Source organism: Parasteatoda tepidariorum, chromosome 9 (assembly GCF_043381705.1).
Source record: "Parasteatoda tepidariorum isolate YZ-2023 chromosome 9, CAS_Ptep_4.0, whole genome shotgun sequence".
Taxonomy (NCBI): Eukaryota; Metazoa; Arthropoda; class Arachnida; order Araneae; family Theridiidae; genus Parasteatoda; species Parasteatoda tepidariorum.
The window spans coordinates 62,392,707-62,408,732 of record NC_092212.1 but is presented as its reverse complement, the minus strand read 5'-3'; the positions used below and the strand labels follow the sequence as shown (position 1 = coordinate 62,408,732).

General features: G+C 29.8%; 1 protein-coding gene across 6 annotated transcripts in view; it reads right to left on the bottom strand.

The window, feature by feature from the left end:
- Positions 1–16,026, bottom strand: part of LOC107441879 (Talin_middle and talin-RS domain-containing protein rhea) — a 407,839-nt gene that overhangs the window by 58,415 nt on the left and 333,398 nt on the right. Inside the window, exon 2 of one of the 6 annotated variants that reach the window (XM_071185658.1) lies at positions 10,761–10,805. The exons of the other annotated variants lie outside the window; for them this stretch is intronic. The gene's annotated coding sequence lies outside the window, so the exon portion shown is untranslated. The remainder of the gene's footprint in view (positions 1–10,760; positions 10,806–16,026) is intronic. 6 annotated transcript variants of the gene reach the window in all.

Sequence of the window (16,026 nt, the reverse complement as noted above, 5' to 3'; positions counted from 1 at the left end):
GACTCCTAAATTAGAATTGGTCACGAGAAAAAGGAGAAAATGCCTTTAAAAAATGTAAAAAGTAATTAAGAACTAGAAGAATGTAAGATAAAAAGTTAAGAAAAATAAGGAAGAGATAACGACACTACAAAAAGTTAGATAGTACTTGCAAAACACTCAAAATTCTAATTTAAAATGAAACAAAACTTATGATGCAATATTATGTAAAATATGGAGAAGAAGGTTTTGTTTACAATTGGACATATTTGATACTTCGTTTTCAAAAACATAGAATTTGCAGAATTTATTTATCATAATATTTACACAAAAGATAAATTTATTCATTCTTTTAATGGGGGTTAGAATTTAAATAGCCTTTAAAAAAAAATTTCTAACTGTTTCTGCAACTTTTAGGTACATAAAAATAAGTAATAATTGTCAAAGTGTGTTTTTTAATTTTTTTTACTGATTTAAAATATTTCTACATTTTTTAAAGTGCAGTTAAGTATTTTTTGAAAATATAGTAGAGCAAAACCTGTCAAGTTGACCACCCTTGTAAGTTAAGAAGTTAAATTTGAGTAAGGGTGCTGATAAATGCTAGTCCAAATAAGTTAACAAGAAAATCTTTTTCAGTATATTTATTATTTTATTATGGTATGCATCCCATTTGGGAGTCACAGTATACATTATTAAATATACGTTAAAATTCTTAAGAGTAACATAATATATAAAAAAAAAAACAATAACTTATTCTAGTCTCTAAGTTGACCACCTTTCTCAGTTGATCACTAAAACAAAGCACTCGAACCCATTTGTGAGTTGACCATATACATTTACATATACATAAATTTTTTTAAGAATGGCACCATATAAAAAAAATTACTCATCTCTCTCTAAGTTGACCACCCGTTTCAGTTGAACATTAAGGCAAAGCACCTAAGCCCATTGATCGCCTACATTATTATATACATATGTTAAAATTCCTAAGAATAACATGATATAAATAAACAATTACTAGTCAACCTCTGTAAGTTGACCACATACGTTACGTTAAAATTCTTCATAACATAATAATAAAGAAACAATGTTGACCACTGAAACAAAGTACCTAAACATATTTGTGAGTTGACCGTGTGAGGTTTACATAAATTTTTTAATTAAATCTTTGCTTTAATTTTTAGCAAAAAAAAAAAAAAAAATCTGCTTAAAGAAAACTAAACACTGTTTTCGTTGTCAGTAATTAGTAAATTTAAAATAAATAAATAAATTTTTTAAAAAAAATGTTCCAAAATTTTGAAGATGTTTTTAAAAATTATTTTCGAAAAAATAAAATACAAGCACGCTTTCATTGAAGTCAATTTTACAGATCACTTGATTTAAAAGGCGGATCTAAAATAACAGAAGCAGAAGAATGGATGGAGAGCAATTAAAGAAGAATAGAAATGAATTACAACGTATTCAAACCCTTGAAATCGGGTGAATGCTCTCACTTGTTGATATAAATCAGGTGAAAAAAACATCACTTCAAAAATCATTCAGTCTTCGTTTTGCCACTCAAAAGGACGATACTCCACCGTCTGTCGTCAAATTCAATACGAATAAATAATACACTAAATTGACAAAATAAAGACTTTCTCTCGGTTGAATTAGTAAACAAATGAAATTGTCGACGTGAAATCATAATATGCTATATTAAACATAAGAACACTACTTGCTCATGGTGTGATTTTCAATGCACTCCAAATAACATCTGGGTCATTGTTCCCTATTGTTAATTTATCAAAACATTTCATATTCACATTTTCCACAAAAAATTTACAATAATTTCGCTGTCACAATTCAAAAGCGCTGCTATTTCTCGTTTTGCGCTTTATTTTATCGAATAACTATAATATTCGTTTTTCGAAAGGGGAATAAATTAAATAAATTCATTAGTATTAATTAACACTAGGCACAAAAAAAATCTGAAAGGCAACATAATCCTTCTTAGGCACTACAACCGATTACCGACCAAGGCCGCCTTAGTCTCCTTACCCCATCTACATCCACATAATCCTACATGATTTTTAAAAAAAAATTTTATTTTTTTAAAATTCTTATTTGTTGCTCTCTGTCGTTTTACTTATAAGAAAAGAAGTGCACCGCATCATAAGTGAGACAAACTATATTTATTCATAGTAACATTCAACTCCAACAATATTGCGCGATTTTCAGGTTCGGGAACTAATACAGCAAGCTCTTGTGCAACAGCTTTTCACCAATCAGAATCTTAGAACAAAAGGTTCTGAAATTATCTAAGAGACGCATTTTAATTTTTCCCTTTGTAATAATAGATATTTTCTATTATGCATAAAAATAAAAAATTAGCTTTTAATGCTGTACAATATTTCCTAACATTTTTTTTAAACACACACAATGGGCTTCGAATGTTGATGCATGTTAATGAATGGGATAACGCAACAAAATCACTTATATTATACTTTCTGGGATAACTATGAAAGAAATGTGCATTTCCCTCTATTCTTCATTTAGAGCACTAAAAATAAAACAAATTAACGGCCTCTTGTTTCCCAAAATCGTAATTGAGGATAGAGTTTACAGGGGTCTGTTTAGAAGAAATTTGGGTCCGTTAACGGACCCTTCACAAAATACCTTTTCATAAAAACGGACCCTTCACAAAATATTTTAACTTAAAAACGGACCCTTCACAAAATGATTTTTCTTTTAATCGGACCCTTCACAAATTTGTTTATCTTCATTATTATTTTGTTAATCGAATAAACCCTTTCCAGGGCAGAAAACAAGAAAGATGGATGTAAACGAATTAAGTTTTGTCTTCGGCAGACGATTCTTCCATTATTCGTCCGAAATGAATATTCTGCGTTCAGCAGTATAGGCTAAATACCAAATATTTGTATGTTGCATCTCTAATTTAGAAGCAGCAATTGTTGTTTATTTTTTAAAATTTAATTTTTTTAATTATAATTTTACAGTGTTGAGCATAATCTTGTATGTCTATACAATTTAAAAACTCCTTGGAAAAATTTTTTTTTTTGCAATAACGGACCCTATTTGCACAAATTCATAAAAGCGGACCCTGGTTGAAAGAATGTGAGTAATTTTTTCACAATTTCACGAAAAACGGACCTTTCACAAAATGTCTGGACAGACCCCTGGTTTATGTCATGTTATTAAAATAAAGAATATGCACTTAAAATAATGCTTATAACAATGCTAGCTCTGGTGATAAGATTACTCGCTTCCCAATAATGTAATTGAGATTCAAATCCCAACAAAAGCTAGTTGATTCCTTGCCCCGACCACAGTGATGACTTAAAATATTCCCCGTTTTACACGAAGCGTTGATTTAAGTCACCTGGTCATCAAGTTAAACGCAGGAGGTTTTTGCCGATTTTTTTTTCCTTTGAAACAGAAAAAGCAGGTTTTGGAAGATGAATTTGTAAAATCCAGTTGTTGTACTTTGGGCTATTGGTGACGGTCTGGGAAGCATCCCTGAGGATGACCCAAAGACATGCCATCACAATTTTGATCCTCTGCAGAGGGGATGGCACCTCCGCTTCGGCATTCCGACGACCTGCATGCGAAGTCGAGCGCTTTACGGTACAACAGTTTAACTAGGATCAATACTGTACACTCTCGGTCTCTATGCAGACTGATCCAAGTGGTCACCCACCCGCACACTGACATCAGCCAGTGATGCTTGACCTCGGTGATCTGCTGGGAACAGTGTCTTAACGATCAGTCCACTGCAGGGAGGAGCTTTCGCCTTTGAGTTTGGATTTTTGCCTTGAATTTGGTTCAAAATGATAGAGCTGTGAAATTGAAAGCTGGTAGCCGCAAATCCGATATAGATCGCCTGTTTAACTGATCACAATCGATGACGATAAATAATAGATAATTTTTTTTTCCTAATGAAATTGAAAAAGGACTTAAAACAGAGGTACAAATAACCTTTTTAAGTAGAAATTAATCATAATTATACTGTAATCAAAATAAATTATGTGCAAGATAATTCACTTTTTTCCCCGTTTCCTCACTGAAGTTATAAGAGAGAAAAAAAAGCCATTTATGCTTAGCCATTTCAGTGATACCCACCCAAATTCCGATGAACATACTTCTTCATGACCTACTTTCCGTTCTCAATTGGAAGGACGTATAAGGAATTAAAAATGACGAAGATTACTTCAAAAACTGATTTCAGTGTAAGAACTGAATTAGGAAGCTATATTAAAAAAAAAGAAAAAAAGTCTAATGGGGTAAACGCAAGAGGAATAATGAATAAAAATGATAAGAGGATACAACAACAAAGATTTAAAATTGAAAGATAATAGTCACACAGAAATACTATTTAAAAAATTATTTCTTCGTTTACACAGACGAGAATCATTGTTTTTTGAAAGAAAAAAAAATTCCCACAAGCGTTCTTGTTAACGTGGAAAATTTTTAAACTATTTCATTACCATTAGTTTTTGATTCCATTTAATTTCCTTTAGTTTTTTTTATTTGGGATATTTAATCTTTCTTTTTTTGAAAGAAAAAAATAGTATTGTTTTAAGGCATTTTTATGGAATTTTAGGCCATTATTTACACATTTCGTTTACAAAGACGAGATGGAATACATGAGATTTTTATCTTTTTTTTTTTAAATAAAAATAAATAAATAAATAAAATAAAAAATAAGAGCACTTTCTGGTATTTTAGGACATTTTTATAGAATTTTAGGCCATTAAAATCCGGACTCTACTATTACCACTCATATGAATAATTTAGAAGATATAATTCGGTGGAAAAAATTAATTCAAAGTTTCCTCGAAATCAATTCTTTCAAATGAATTTGAAACCTTAAATTAAAATTTCATTAGATTTTTTTTAATCATAGATAACAAACTGTATTCGTGAGGGTAACGACTTATAAGGGTTTCTAGAATAAATTTATGTTCAGAAAATACTATGCATTGCCTATGCAGACTCTAAGATCATGTAAATTAGATGGCTGTCGGAAGTGCCTTTACAACATCTCTCAAATTTTTTGTGTTAAGATCCGGAATTTGCGGTTCAGATAATGATGTTGGAAGTCACAAAGAGGAGTTAACTAAGTCCATCAGACAGTTGGGTTAAAATAAAAACAATTAAAACCAGCAGACAAAATATTATTTTTTTTTAAAAAGTCACATATTAAAAATTCGATTTTTCATGGCGATTCGACCGATTTTGTTCAAATTTTGCATTTTGTCATACAAAATTACATTCTTAAAAATAGCGTTTAAATTAGTATGTCTTCCAATTCAATTTTTTTTCGACCATTGAAAAGTGTAACGTATTTTCGAAAATGGGAAATTAAAATTAAAAACCAATACGCAAAAATTAGTAATAGAAAAGTCATGAATCATAATAAATAACTTAATACGTAATAAAATACTTTTCGGGGGAAAATCTATGGGTGATAAATAGATGAATGAAAGAAAAATCCGGCTATCTCGTAAAAAGACAGCCGATCGCGCCTCATGATAACACAGGATTGAGCCAAGAGATAGAATAGATAGATGCTGAACAATTACAATAGATCAGCTGAATTGAGATAAGACTACTTTAATCGCCAAGCAATAGATAGTTCGATGCCTGAATAGATGAGATTCTCGGATATATTGGAGACTTAAACTGCGACTAAGTGGGAAAATTTATTAGGCTTGTATGAGCGATAACCTATTTAAGTGACGTTTAAAGCACATTATATATTTTTTTATGGTTCTTTAAAATTCAAGTGCAAACTAAACAAATGGAGTTACTTTCTAAAGACATATTTTAATAAGCAGAACTATTTCAAATTGGAAAAAAAAGTAAATAATAGTTTTATGGTTAATAAAAAATTGGAGAAAAAAAAGGAAGGAAAAAAAAAACAGGGATAGCTTATAATCAAATCCAGGAAGTGTTGATACTGTTGTGAATTTTTAATTCACATTTATATATTAAAATATATGAAAGACATTTAAAAAATATTTATTTGTAAATTAGAATTAAGGATTTTCATACAACGATGAGCTAAAAACATAACACACGTATGCTTCAAAACAATCATGCCATTGTAACTGCAAAATAATTAATGGTAGTACATATTGAAATCGTTATTTTGGACGACTTTGGAAAAGATAAGTAAATTACGTTAATTTTAGCAAAATGTATAATTAGAATAATAAATAAATAATCGAATAAATACGAAATAAATGAGAAGAAAAAAAAACGGTATTAAATTTTCCTAAGACTTATCCAGGGACCCGGAGCTCTGAATGCTCCAGCAAATTAAAAAACATTTAGATTGATTTAAGATCAAATATAAAGAATTTATTGGATTCAACTCTTTTAAGAAAGAACAAATAACTCATCTGCAAATTAAATTAAATGTATATTTTTTTGTGTGTTAATTATGTTTTTTGTTGTTTCTTTTTATAACAAAAATTTCAAATTTCAATCTGAAACACATAAGCGCGCCAAAATAAACTTTAAAAAAATGGGGGCCGACGAATCGAACATTTTTCTGTTCGGGTTCCTTGGAATTATCAAGTGAATTCTGTTACCAACTGTATTGTTTATATCATTCAAAATTAACTGAGGGTGCAGAACATGTCCAAACGAACGAATCAGGTTTAGGAGAAATTTTATGTAGTATAAAAAATAAAAACCCGCATTACTTATTAGCTGAAAAAAAGAAAAACTTCATGTGCAAGTTTGCTTATTAGTTTGAATTTTGATTTCTGCTATTTTTTAATGCGTATGCTTAACTTATTCAAGAATTGAGCAAATTCAAGTAAATTATTTTTAAGAAAAAACTGCCAAAAACTTGTTACAACATAATAACTTAACATTCAGAAGAAGAAGAAAAAGTGCAATAATTTTGAGGGAAATGGAATTAAAAAAAATCTTCCAAGAGAAATATTTGGCTTTAAGAATTTTCTGCACCCCTGCGATTAACATCTTAAAACTAGAATTTATTGATACAATTCTTCAACAATTTTATTGAAAAACATTTTATCTCAGTAATCTGGTTTACTAAAGATGACATATTTAATATTTACTAGTTACTATATGGGGGAGGGACAATAAAGCACCATCCTATATTTTTCATATTTAAACAAGCACCAGATTGCATCATCTTATATCTCATATTGTTTTTTTTTAGTTTTTTTTCTATCGATCTAATCACGTATGCTATTTTGATCCAGAAAAGGAGATTTTTGATGTTTTTTGTGTACTTATTACTTATTAATAAAATAAAAGTCATTATACTTAATTTTTATTTCAATGTTTTTTAAGAAGTTTTACAAGATGACTATTAAAGCAATTCGGGTAGGTAGATACTTTATTTACGTCGCACTAGAGCTGCACAATGGGCTATTGGCGACGGTCTGGGAAACATCCCCGAGGCTGATCCGATGACGTACCATTGCAATTTTGATCCTCTGCAGAGGGGATGGCCTCCCTGTTTTGGTAGCCCGGCGTCCTGCGCGCGAAGTCGAGCACTTTACAGTAGAACAGTTTAACGAGGACCGATACCTCGCCCCACGGTCCCTACGCAGGATGATCAGTGGTCACCCACCCGCAACCAGTGATGTTTAATTTCGGTGCTCTATTGGAAACTGTCTTTACGATCAGTCCACTGCGGGACTCTATATCATGGGAGAAAATCATAATGGCAAATTTTGATAATCAAAGAGTAAACTATAGATCTTCAGTGAGTTCTAACAGATTTTTGTGTTAATTCATTTAAGGGAATTAATGCGTTTAAATCCAGTCTTTGAATAACTTAAAATTCATTCAAGAAATTCGTAAAATACACGTCTAACGTTTTTTTTTCTTCCTTTTTTTTTGGGGGGGGGGAAGTTAAGTGTTTTTTTGTACCCTAGTAGGTGACAAATTTAATTTTTGCTCTTCTTCATCTCAATTTGAGTTGATAATTAAGATTTTTTGTGTTAATTCATTCATTAGAACCTATTAGTTTATAAGCCCATAGTCTTCGATGAACTCTTAATTTATTCAAGAAATTTATCAAAACACGTTTTAAATCACAAGTGGATTTTTTGGGGTAAATAAGGCGGTGTTTATTTTGGGTACGCAAGTATGGGACAATTTTTTCCTTCTCTTTGCATCTCATTTTGCGTTGATAGTTAGATTTTTGTGTTAATTCATTGAATAGAACTTATTTCTCCAAACCTACAGTTTTCGCTGAACTCTGGAAAAGGGGGGAAGCAAAAATGATATAGAAAATGTAGAGATTTTTCAGCAATTTTAATTGCACGTTATCACTATTAAGATCTGTAAAGAGAAATCAAACAAAACGAAGTAGGGATGCTGCAAGTGTGTGAGACGATACGGAACTGTAAAGAGGAGTGACACACGATACTGGATGTAGTAAACAGCATCTTCTTTCAGAGGATGAGGAGTAAAGTTATAATTAGAACTAAGCATCTCTAGGGATAATCCATCCATCCTTGCCTGAGGTGTCTTGGACGGATGTTTGCAGTTGGTGGGATTTCATGCGTGTCTTAGGAAATCCTGGGTTGCATCTGGTGAGGTAACGTGGTTTAAAATTTATTTGAAAGAAAAATTTATTTTTGGGAAATGCTAGATTGAGAAATAAGTTGGAAAATTAAGATGAAGATGTTTTAAATGTCAAAACATACTGAAGATTCAAGATTTACAAAATGCCATAAATTACCAAAGCTTAGCTCGCGCCTCTAAATATGGTTGTTCTGAGAATCAATTTTTTTCCCCTCTAACAGATGACTTAGTTATATTTTCGCAGGAAGCTTCATACTTAAACACATAACCATTACATATTTTGACAGCTGATATAGCAAGGCTTCTTGTTAAAAAAAAGTTCTATTGATTGTACGAAGTTGTTTTTGGTGCCCTTTCAAACATGGAAAGTGAAAATCAGAATTTTCGGTATATTTTATTTTGCTAGGTATAAAGACTGTTCAAGCAAGAAAAGAAAAAAAATGTCCGATGTATATGGAAGAAGATGAATTGCCATTACACCAGTGTCAAAACTGGTTTGCAAAATTTCGATCTGGAATAATGATGCGTCACGTCAGTTAAGGCTAATGACGACGCAATAAGCACATTAATTGATGCAAACCGACGAATATCAACTAGTGATTTCGACGATACATTAAATTGATCGAATTCGACCTTTCATGATCATTAGAAAAGCCTAAGGTTTGATCTTAAAGCTCGATATGGATTCCTTAAGGAAAAAAAATTGGTGTCGCCTGTAATTTGCTTCTCAAGTATCAAGAAAATTACATTTTCCTGAAGCGAATCAATACTGGGGACGAGAAATGGATTATCTACAAAGTTGCGGTCCCTACAATTTTTTTTAAGATTTCAAATAAGGAATAAATAAATAAAAAATTAGATTCAAATTTCTTGGCAAAGCAAAGAACAAAAGTTTTATGCAAGTGGGATCATGGCTAATGTTAGAAAGAAAGCAAAAGGTATAACTAAACTAAAATGAATAATGTAGATACATTATTCATTTTATATTTGTATATATTTATTCACTATAAGAAAATTGACTTTCATTTTAATAAAAGGGGGGGGGGACGAAATTTCTTTCCGAAAAACCTAATAACTGTTCTTTGAAATCACTGTCCTCACCTGAAATGCCGTTTATAGTGAATAATATGTTATTTTTATAGCTTTTGTAAGTTGCAACAGTTATTCATGATTATTAGGTTCTTTTAGACACTAAGGGATTTTTACTTCCTCCTTTTAGCTTACAGAATTATGCATCCGGAAGTCTATGATTTATTCATGGATTAATTATTTTTTTTTGCTTCATTTTATTTATTGAAACGTGTTCTGTTAAACTTAGTTACCGAATTTTAAATTTTAAGGTGGCAGGCATTTTTAAAAACTCTTTCAAAGTTTTTCAAAAAGTTCACATTTTTTAAATACTTATAACCTTAAAATTTAAAAACTTATATCAGTAGAATACATTTTAATAAATAAAGAGAAAAAAAAACATTAATCAAAATTGTTGATTACTAGATGATTTAAAAAGAAAATTAGCATACATAGCACTCTCTGTAGTCAAATTTCTTTTTTGCTTTACAGGGAACAAACAGTAAGCTTTTTTCATCTTTAGTTAAAGCAAGGTCCAAAGAATGTGAGTACCTATACATTGTGAAGCAAAGATTTACAACTTATTACATAATTTTATTTTATTTCAGAACGTTAAACAGCTGACCCAAGTCTGAGTTTAAGACTATCAATGTTTAACTTCGTAGCCTTGTAATTTTGAATCCAGCACGAAAAACAAAGAACTCCTGGATCAAGTATTGAGAGAGATTCGCCTTCGTGGACAACTTTTAGATGGAGCTAGCCCGCATTTGAGTTACATTGAGAGGAAAACCACGAAAACCTCCAACGGTTGGGCTAACAGCACGATTACCACTGGATACATTTTACGTCAGTATAAACTGTGTTTACGTAGCCAACTGTGGTCGGTATAAACCGGAAGCAGAATTCGTAAACCAGTCACAGCAGAAATTCGAGCTTGGGTTACCTAATTGATAGGTTAACGCTCAATCCTCAGATCTATCTAGGTTCTCGTTATATAATTATTAAAACTGAATTGAGTAAAAATTCAAAAATTTCTGAGAAATCTGTAAAAGAAATAAAATTTATAAGAAAACATTATCGATGAGTGCCCTTACGCGTGTTAGATAAGAAAGAAAAATACAGCCAAAAATTTTTCTTACCTACTAAGTAAACTGAGGAAGCCGTTTGCAATAATATCTTAAAAGCTAAAAACAGATAAAAGAATCGAAACGTTAACTGAATTATATTATATAGTATGCATTAAAAATCGATAATGAAAAAAATCCACACAGTAAGTTTTACCACACTTTAAGAATGAATGGAAAGTTAATTTCGAAAATCGCTTGCAAGTAAATCAATATATCCCTTAAGCTTAACTTCAATAAACTACCTTACAACCTTATTTTACAAACCGCTACGAATCTTTAGCGATTCAACTTAAAAATTGAATTAAATGTAAGTCCTTTTTCCCAGTTTAAAATTTTGTTTCTAAATGAACAAATACGACGGTGGAAAAATCCAACAATTTCGCCAAGAAACCACCATAATTCACTTCAGTTATCATATTCCCGCCAAGAACCATTTGATTGAGTATATATCGATCGCTGGAACAAAGAATATAAATGTTGAGAAATGCCAAGACACTTAAGTTCAATGGTTATGGTTGGGGTTTCAGGAGTTTTTATTCCATTATTATGTTTTTCATCTAAATGCATAGAAGGGACTATACACACATCAAAATTGTAAAAAGACATTCAATTATTGGACAATTTCGAATGCTGGGTTTTTCTCAGATGGTCCCTCGTTGATTTTTCCCACTTAATTTTTTGTTGAGTCACCTATTTTACTTCTTTTTTTATACAAATGATTTATTTTTCACAGATTTTTTTTTCTTTAAATTAAATCACAGCAATGTAACTAAAAATTTTATATTACGTAAGTTGTAACTAAGGTATTAATTAAACGAGTTTAAAAAAACCACTTAAAATATATATTAGCTCCATTAGACATTGAAAAATAATCAAATTTTAAAACAAAAAATAAAAGTGCTCAGCTTTAATAACTTTTCCATACGAAATATCGAAAGGCAAAACCATCAAATCACACAGTCGAAATCCACATTAATACCATTTATTTAAAGAATTTTTCATTTATATTTTGTTTAATTTAAATTAAAATTTTTATCATAAAAGGAAAAATCCTGAAAACATTAAATAAAAAGAGAACACCTTTCTATATACTTTATTACGTAATGACTTTTATATATATTTCTAGAATGCTAGTAAAAATTAAGTAAAAGGAATAGTAATTAAAGATCGCAAAATAATATTTAAGCAAGAAAAATACAAAAACGCGATCAAAATTTGTCGAATCACTAGTGGTGAAGGCAGGATTGAAAACATCAAAAACATGTTTAATTACCGGAAGAAACAGAGAGAATTTAAAAGGTAAGTGGACAAAGACACGCATGCTCGATATGACATTTGACATCATAAACCTGAGCCAAAATTGTAGCTAAGTTATAGATACAACCTAGCGAGAAATTTTTTTGAGCGAAAAAAAAAAGGAGTGCTTTGGCTTCATATTTTTTGCATACGTAATAGTACCGAAGGAAAAAAACTGCCTCTTCCGTCAGAATACACAATACCAGAATACAATTTTTTAAAAAAGAATTTTAAATTTTTTTGTTTCATTTAAATCATAATTTTTTTTATAAAAGGATAAAGTTCTGAAACAATTATGTAAAAAGAAAGCAAGCTTCTTAAATACTTCATAAAGTAATGACCGGCTATAATACAAATTTGCTTGTTAAAAAGTTTAAAAAAAAAAAAAAAAGTTAAATTTCATAAAAGTTTCGGTTTCTTTTTTTGAATATTAATAATGATTATTTTATTTTAAAAGACATGAAAAATAAAATAAAACGTTGATTAAATAGCACCTAAATCAACTTTATAACACACACGAGACCAAAAACACAATACTAGACAGATAGCAGACATTAAAAGGTTCAATTTTTAGAAGCGAGAAAATATGATGTAAACAAGTTAAACAAAAAGTAAAGAAATACGAATGGGAAAAAAAAAAGAGATGCGAAATGACTCATTAGACTTGGAAGTCGAATCATAATAAAAATAAATTGCGATAGCTTCAAACGACATCAAGTGAGACATTTTATTAGAAATCGTAAATGCGAATCAAGCAAATGCAGCAGAAAAAAAAAATCGCCAAGTTCAGAATATTGGCTTTCATTTTTTAATGGACTCCAAATGAGGGCGTTATTTTCGATAAAAGTTGAAAAGCTCTGGTATATAAACAGCATAATAGCATCATTAAAATTTTTATTTTCGCTAACGCATTTATTTTTGTAACTGTTTTACATTTCCTAAAATTCTGGAATACGCGGAAATCGACAATCTTGCCGTAGGTTTTCATTGATTTGTATTGTATTCAGTTGACCGTATGTTCTAAATATAACTTAGCTGCCCACACTAAATTTGTTTGTAATTTATTTACAAAATGCAGATCACTTGGATAAAAAATGTAATACCTTTCCAAATTTTTTAAATACGCGGAAATTGAAACCCTTGCAAAGTTTTATAATTATTATTAAATTTTATTGATTCGACGTCTGTTCTGAAACAAAGTTTCTATTTAGTGCACCCTAAATTTGCATAAACTTACAAAATGCGGATTACTGAAAAAATATTCTTGTTTTACCTATCCAAAAATCCTTGAATATGCCGGAATTTTGAAACAAAGGATTTTAATTGGCTTATATTTTAATTATTTGACGTAAGTTCTAATTTTCGAAGGAATAATTATTGAAAGCTATTATTATTAACTAACATAAAATATATAGTGAACACACTATATTTGTATGAAAAATTTTGTTTTATTTATCGTTCATAAAACTTTAAGAATAAGCGGAAATTGATAAACCTGTCAAAGGTTTTTATTTTATATTTATTAATTGTCATATGTTCTAAAATTAAACTTTCATATTGTGTACACGAAAATATAATAAAAAATTACATAAAATTTATAAAATGAGTGAAAAATGTGTTTTTTATTTTCCTAAAATTCGGGGACATTGGAAATTTAGAAAACTGCTGAGGGCTTTGTTGATTTAAACTTATTTATTTGACATAAGTTCTGAATTTAACTTTCTGTGTTGTGTATACTAAATTTGTAAAAAACCTACAAAATACAAATCCCTAACCCTGGGAAAAGGAAATGCTTCTGGTGGCTTATTTTACTGCAATTTCTTTCATGAAATTTCCTTTTCTCGAAAGAATTAAATTTTTTTCTCCGTGAGTATTTTATTTTCAGGCTGTTTTTTAAAAACCTTTTTCATCACATGAAATTGATACAAATGTAAGAAAATAAAAACGGAGTTTAAATCAAAGCCTTTCAATTTTAAAAATAATAACAATTACCACCGATTCTCTCAATATAATTATATTAGAAGTCAAGAATAAATTACAACTAAGTTTCAATAGGAAACACACGTTAATAATCATCAAATAAAACGATTAATTTTTAATATCTTATTCTCTAACAATAATGCAAACGAAAAAGAATTCAACCTGATAATTCACTTAGTCTAACGAACCCAGTAAGACATTGATTGAAAACTCAATACTAACGAGTCGAAGATTAAACCGCCACAATCACTTAATCGAATACATCGATTAACTCGTAAATATCTGATTCGAAACGTCCTGGTTATCCTAAAATAATTCATGAAAGAATCGATTTATGTATGACCGGTTTTTAATCTTTTTATACATTTAGAGTATTTTTCACAGTTTATTCCTATTTATTAAACAGGCGATAGAAACAGTGATAAATTGAGACAGGATTTTTTTAAAGACTTTGTGTGATGTGAAATTATTATGACAAACTAATTTTTCAAGCCCTGTTAAGAAATTAGATACTTATTAACTGACATATCAAGTTAATTATAACGTCAAATTTGAAATTTAAAATAACTTTTAATCAGGCAAAAAGCTTTAATTTGAGTAAGAATTTTTGATTCTTTTTCTTTCTTCATAATTTTAATTTAAAAAAATTAAGTGGAAAAGAGAATACTACCCAAATTGCATAATTAAATTATACTACTCTTATTCACTTATTCTATGTCTTTATCCACCAAAGAATTTTTTCCCCTTCAGATTTAATAAAAAAATATTTAATAATTCTTAAGAAAGAAATTTAATTTCACGTAAGAATTAATTTTAAACAGACAAATGTTTGCTTCATGCAATATTCAAAGAACATAATTTTATAACTAGAAAATTCTCAGCGGCCATGTCGTATGATTATGCGGCATGTAAAAGATCCCTGGAGTGCCTTATTGGCTCTTGGCATTTCCGGCAAAATTAAAAATTCCTAGTGCACTTTAGCATCCAAATAGAGTCTCGGTGCTGCCATCTAGTGTGGCAGAAACTAGACGTCCAAATTAACATGACCAACGGTATCTCACCCATTGTGGTGGTCCTGAAAGAGTGGATACCACCTCTGGAGAACGCACTAGGTCTGCTCATCGGCAAGACCGATTGTGCAGCTCATTGGAAATAATTTTATAACTTTGGCCACTTCATAAAATGCAGGATCAGCATCAAATTAGATTAAACATCACATTCTAATTGAATCGTGGGAATAAAGATTCATTAGTTAAAAAATGCAAGAACGAAAGAAAAATTTAAAAAATTAAAACCATTCACAACTTCTAAGTTAATGTAACGGAGAATAATTTTTTCTTATTTGAATCGTTGTCGAAATTATCTACAATTAAATATATTATTAGCAATACAGTGAAACCTGTGTATTGCTTTAGTGATCAACTTATAGAGAGAAATGAGTACTTTTTTTAAATCATTTCTAATGTCATTTATATAGTACCAATAAAAATAGTGGTAAATTTTACTAAGTTTAACGTAATTTTAAAATTATATTTGGCGTTGGATTGATATTAATTACCATAATTAATTCCGTTTTGTTACATGAACTTAACATAAAACTGATATGCTAAAATGTTAGTTATGATTCGATTAATAATTTGCTGAAAAAAATTAAGAAGATTTACATTTACAAGAACCTACACAATTGAAAAACTAAATAGTACTATATTCTTTTCAGAATTTTAAAATTTATTTTGTTAAGCTTGTAAAATAAGCATTTTTTCTTCCAAAAAATCCATCACATAAAAAATAAAAATCTCCGCAATTTATTATAAAATACCCTACTAAGTGCAGGTCTTATTACCTACAGTATTACTAAAGATCTTAATATATTTGCAAGTTAATCATATTTTTCCAATAAAGTCAACTTGCAATGTGGTTCTAGGTAGCTTCTGGGTTAGATTAATTAACTAATATTATTTCACCAATTCAGTGAAATCCCGATACATAACCTAACTAACAT